This window comes from Loxodonta africana, chromosome 7 (assembly GCF_030014295.1).
Source record: "Loxodonta africana isolate mLoxAfr1 chromosome 7, mLoxAfr1.hap2, whole genome shotgun sequence".
In the NCBI taxonomy this organism is placed as follows: domain Eukaryota; kingdom Metazoa; phylum Chordata; class Mammalia; order Proboscidea; family Elephantidae; genus Loxodonta; species Loxodonta africana.
Window position 1 is genome coordinate 134,141,002 of NC_087348.1, and position 6,000 is coordinate 134,147,001.

The following is a 6,000-nucleotide window of genomic DNA, read 5'->3' on the forward strand; positions in this document are numbered from 1 at the left end:
GTGTGGGTTAGGGTTAGGTTTACAGTTAAGGTGAGGGTTTAGGGTAAGTGTTATAGTTAGGGTTCGAGTTCGAGTTTGGGTTAGGTTTAGGGTGAAGTTTCAGTTAATAGTCAGGGTCAGGGTAAGGGTTAGGGTTAAGATTACAGTTAGGGTTAAGTTTAGTGTTAGGGTTAGGGTTAGGGTAGGGGTAAGGTTAGGGTTAAGGCTAGGTTTACGGTAAAGGGTAGGGCTAGGTTAGGGTTAGGTTTAGAGTTAGAGCTAGTACTAGGGTTTAGGGTAAGAGGTAGGGTCAGGTTTAGAGTTTTTGTTAGTTTTAGGGTGGAGTTAAGGTTAAGTTTAGCGTTAGGGTAAGTGTTAGGTTTAGGTCAGGGTTAAGGTTAGGATTAGGGATAGGGTTAGGGTTAGGGAAAGGGTTAGGTGTTCGTGGGAGGGTTAGTGTTAGGTTTACACTTAAGCTGATGTTTTACAGTGTTACGGTTAGGTCAGGGTTGTAGTTAGGGTTAGGATGAGGTTTAGGTTTAGGGCTATATTTAGGGGATAGTTTAGGGTTAGGTTTAGTTTTAGGGTTAAGGTTAGGCTTAGGTTTATCTTGAAATTTATGTTAAGGATGAGGGTTAGGGTTAGCGTTAGGGTTAGGTGTTTGGGTTAAGGTTAGGGTTAGGTTTAGGGTTTGGGTTAGGGTTAGGTGTTTCGGTTAATGTTAGGGTCAGGTTTAGGGTAAGGGTTAGGGTTCGGTTTAGGATCAGGCTTAGGGTTAGGGTTAGAATTAGGGTTAGTGGTTAGGGTTAGGCTTAGGGTTAAGGTTAGGTTTAGGCTAAAGATCAGGATTTGATTTCGAGTTAGGTGTTAGTGTTTCGGTTAGGTTTAGGGTAGGGTTATATTTAGGGTTAGGTTAAGAGTTAGACTTATGTTTACAGTTAAGGTGAGGGTTTTGGGTAAGTGTTACATTTAGGGTTAGGGTTAGGTTTAGGGCTAGGGCTAGGGTTAGGTTTAGATTTCGGGTTACCGGTTAGGGTTAGGTTTAAGTTTATGGTAGGGTAAAGTTAGGGTTAGGGTTTGGTTAGGGTTAGGGTCAGGGTTAGGATTAGGATTAGGTTTAGGGTGAGGGTTAGGGTCAGAGTTATTGTAAGGGTTAGGTTTGGGGTTACAGGTGGGCCAAGGTTAAGGTTAGGGTCAGGGTTAAAGTTAGGGTGTGCTTTAGATTAGGGATAGGGTGAAGTTTAAGATAGGGTGAGGGTTAGGGTTATGGCTAAGGTTTGCTTGAGTTTACAGGTTAGTGTTAAGGTTATGTTTAGGGTTAGGAATAAGTTTACGGGTTGTGTTTACTTTTAGGGTTAGGGGTAGATTTTAGGTTAGGGTTAAGTTCAGTGTTACGGTTAGGGTTAGGTTTACGGTTTGTGTTAGGCATTGTGGTTGGTGTGAGGATTAGGTTTAGGATTAGGGTTGGGTAGGGTTAGGATTATGGTTATGGTAAGGTGTTAGGGATTAGAGGAGTAGTTTTGGGTTAGGGCTTGGGTGAGGCTTCCGGTTAGGCATTGTGGTTCTGGTCATGGTTAGGTTTGGTTTAGGGTTAGGGTTAGTTTTATGATTAGGTTTAGGGTTAGTGTTAGAGTTCGGGTTAGGCTTTGGTGCGAGGGGTTAGGTTTTGGGTTAGGGTTAGGGTTATCGTTAGGGCTTAGGTTTTCAGGTGAGTGTTAGGGTTAGGGTTAGGGATAGCATTAGGGTTAGCTTTTGGGGGTACGGTTAGGGGTTAGGTGAGGGTTACAGTTAGTATTGCAGTTAAGGTTAGGTTTTAGGGCAAGTGTTAGGATTAGGGTTAGAGTTAGAGTTAGGGTTAGGTTTAGGGTTAGGTGCAGGGTAAGTTTTAGGTTTAAGTCCTGGTTTAGTGTTAGAGTTAGTGTTCTATTTAGGGTCAAGTTTAGAGTTCGGGTTAGGTTTAGGATTAGGTCTATTGTTGGGCTTAGGATTAGGGTTAGGTTCAGAGCTATTGTAAGGCTTAGGTTTAGGGTTACAGATGGACTAGCTTTACGGTTAGAGTTAGGTTTAAGGTTAGGGTTTGGGCTAGGTTTACGTTTACGGTTATGGTTAGGGTTAGGATTTGGTTGAAGTTTAGCATAGGCTGAGGGTTACTTTTAGGGTTCGGGCTAGAGTTTGGGTTTGTGTTCAGGTTAGTGTTATGGTTAGATTTAGGGTCCAGTTTAGGGTTAGGGGTTAGGTTTAGTGTTAGGGTTAGTTTTAGGTTTAGGGTTAGTGTGAACTTCAGGTTAAGGGTGAGAGTTAGGGTTAGGGTTAGGATTAGGGTTAGTGTTAGACGTTAGGTTTAGGGTGCTAATTTTAGGTTTATGGTTAGGGCAGGTTTAAGTTTAGGGTTAATGTTAGGGTTAGTGTTAGATTAGGGTTACTGTTCGTGTTAGGGTTACAGTTAGGGTTAGGGATAGCATTAGGTTTAGGGTTAGGAATATAGTTAGGGGTTAGGGTGAGGGTTGGGGATATGGTGAGGGTTAGGTTTAGGTTTACAGTTAAGGTGAGGGTTTAGGGTAATTGTTATGGTTAGGGTTAGAGTTAGGGTCATGGTGAAGTTTCAGTTAATAGTGGGGTTCAGGGTTAATGTTAGATTTAGGGTTAAGGTTAGTGTTAGGGTTAGGTTTAGGTTAGGGTTAAGGTAGCGGTCGGGTTAGGGTTAAGACTAGGTTTACGGTAAAGTGTAAGGCTAGGTTAGGGTTAGGTTTAGAGTTAGTGCTAGGGTTTAGGGTTAGGGTTAAGGTCAGGTTTAGAGTTATTGTTAGGTTTACGGTTAAGGTTAGGGTAGAGTTAAGGTTAAGGTTAAGTTTAAGATTAGGGTAAGAGTTAGGTTAACGTCAGGTTTAGGGTTAGGATGAGGGATAGGGTTAGGGTTAGAGAAAGGGTTAGGGTTAGGGTTTCGTGTGAGGATTAGTGTTATGTTTACATTAAGCTGATGTTTTTGGGTGTTACAGTAAGGTTTAGGGTTAGAGTTAGGTTAGGTTTAGAGTTAGGGCTAGAGTATGGTGATAGTGCTTTAGGCTTAGGTTTAGGGTGGAATTTAGGTTAAGGATGAGGGTTAGGGTTGGGGTAGGTGTTTGGATTAATGTTAGGGTCAGGTTTAGGGTTTTGGTTTAGAGTTCAGGTTAGATTCAGGGTTAGGGTTAGATTTAGGTTTAGGGTTAGGTTTAGTGTTAGTTTAGCTTAGGGTTAGGGTTTGAATGAAGTTAGGGTAGGTTTAGGGTTATGGTTAGGTTGAAATTTTGGTTAAGTGTGAGGGTTTGGTTTCGGGTTAGGGTTAGAGTTAGGGTTAGTGGTTAAGGTTAGGTTTAGGGTTAAGGTTAGGTTTAGGCTAAGCATTAGGGTTAGAGTTAGGGTTAGCGGTTAGTGTTTCAGTTAGGTTTAGGATAGGGTTATAATTAGGGTTAAGTTTAGGGTTACGGTAAGAGTTAGATTTACGTTTACAGTTAAGGTGAGGGTTTTGCGTAACTGTTACGGTTAGGGTTAGGACTATGTTTAGGGTGAGAGTTGGGTTAGGGGTTAGGTTTAGGTTAAGTTTATGGTAGGCTTAAAGTTAGGGTTAAGGTTAGGTTAGGGTTAGGGTCAGGGTTAGGATTAGAATTAGGTTTCGGGCGAGGGTTAGTGTCAGAGTTATTATAAGGGTTAGGTTTAGGGTTACAGATGGGCCAAGGTTAAGGTTAGGGTTAGGTTTAGGGGTAGGATTAGGGTTAAAGTTAGGGTTAGCTTTAGGTTAGGGATAGGGTGAAGTAAAGTAGGGTGAGGGTTAGGGTTATGGCTAAGGTTTGGGTTCGTTTTCAGGTTAGTGTTAAGTTTATGTTTAGGGTTAGGGTTAAGTTTATGGGTTCTGTTTAGTTTTAGGGTTAGGGTTAGATTTTAGGTTAGGGTTAAGTTAAGTGTAACAGTTAGGGTTACGATTTGTGTTAGGCATTGTGGTTGGGGTGAGTGTTAGGTTTATGGTTAGGGTTGGGTAGAGTTAGGATTATGGTTATGGTAAGGTGTTAGGGTTTAGAGGTGTAGTTTAGGGTTAGGGTTTGGGTGAGGGTTTCGGTTAGGCATTGTGGTTCTGGTCATGGTTAAGTTTGGTTCAGTGTTAGGGTTAGGTTTATGATTAGGTTTCGGGTTAGTGTTAGAGTTAGGGTGAGGGATAGTGTTAAGGTTTAGGTTAGGTTTTGGTGTTATGGGTTAGGGTTTGCGTTAGGGTTAGTGTTATCTTTATGGCTTAGGGGTTTCAGGTTAGTGTTGTGGTTAGGGCTAGGGTTAGCATTAGGGTTAGGGTTGTGGGCTACGGTTAGGGGTTAGAGTGAAGGTTACGGTTAGTTTTACAGTTAAGGTGAGGGTTTAGGGTAAGTGTTCTGATTAGGGTTAGAGTTCGAGTTAGGGTTAGGTTTAGGGTTAGGGTTAGGTGTAGGGTAATATTTAGGTTTACGTCCAAGTTTAGGGTTAGAGTTAGTGTTGTATTTAGGGTCAGAGCTAGTGTTCTATTTAGGGTCAAGTTTAGAGTTAGGGTTAGGTTCAGGATTAGGATTATGTTTAGGGTTAGGGTTAGGTTCAGGGCTATCGTAAGGGTTAGGTTTAGGTTTTCAGATGGACTAGTGTTATGGTTAGAGTTAGGTTTAAGGTAAGGGTTTTGCTTAGGTTTAGGTTAGGGCTAAGGTTAGGGTTAGGGTTTGGATGATGTTTAGGCTAGGGTGAGGGTTATTTTTATGGTTAGGGCTGGAGTTTGGGTTTGTGCTCACGTTACTTTTAAGGTCAGGTTTAGGGTTTGGATTAGGGTTAGGGGTTATGTTTAGGGTTAGATTTACGAACAGGGTTAGTATTAGTGTGAAGTTCAGGTTAAGTGGGAGGGTTAGGATAAGGGTTAGGATTAGGGTTAGAATTATAATGTTAGACATTCGGTTTAGGGTGTTAGGTTTAGGTTTATGGTTAGGCTAGTCTTAAGTTTAAGGTTAATGTTAGGGTTAGGATTAGATTGGGGTTACTCTTCGTGTTAGAGTTAGGGTTAGGGATAAGTTTAGGGATAGCATTAGGTTTAGGGTTGGGGACACGGTTAAGGGTTAGGGTGTGTGTTAGTGTTAGGTTTACCATTAAGGAGAGGGTTTAGGTTAATTGTTATGGTTAGGGTTGGAGTTAGAGTTAGGGTTAGGGTGAAGTTTCAGTTAATAGTGAGTGTTAGGGTTAAGGTTAGAGTTAGGGTTAAGGTTAGTGTCAGGGTTAGGTTTAGGGTTAGGGTTACGGTAGGGGTAAGGTTACTGTGAAGGCTAGGTTTACAGTAAAGGGTAGTGCTGGGTTAGGGTTAGGGTTACGTTTAGAGTTATTGTTAGGCTTAAGTTTAGGGTTAGGGTAGAGTTAATGTTAGGGTTAATTTTAGGGTTAATTTTAGGGTTAGGGTAAGGGTTAGGTTTAGTTCAGGGTTAGGGCTAGGATTAGGGATAGGGTTAGGATTGGGGGATGGGTTAGGGATTCGTGTGAGGGTTGGTGTCAGGTTTACAGTTAAGCTGATGTTTTAGGGTGTTACAGTTAGGGTTAGGGTTAGAGTTAGGGTTAGGATTAGGTTTATGCTTAGGATTAGCGTTAGGGTTAGGGTCAGGGTTAGGTGGAGATTTAGTGTCATGTTTAGGTTGTTTTTTTAGTTTTAGGGTTAGGCTTAGTGTGAAGTTTATTTTAATTAGGAGGTTTAGGGTTAGGGGTTAGGGTTAGGTTATGTTTAGTTTCAGGTTTGGGGTTAGTGTTAGCGTTAGGGTTAGTTTTAGTTTTGGTTAGGGTTTGAATGAATTTAAGGTAGGTTTAGCGTTCTGGTTAGGGTGAAATTTTGGTGAAGGGTGAGGGTTTGTTTTAGGTTTAGGGTTAGGGTTAGAGTTCGGGTGAGTGTTTAGGATTAGGTTTAAGGTTAAGTTTAGGTTTAGGCTAATGATTAGGTTTAGAGTTAGGGTTAGGGGTTATTGTTTCGGTAAGGTTTAGGGTAGGGTTCTGTTTAGGGTT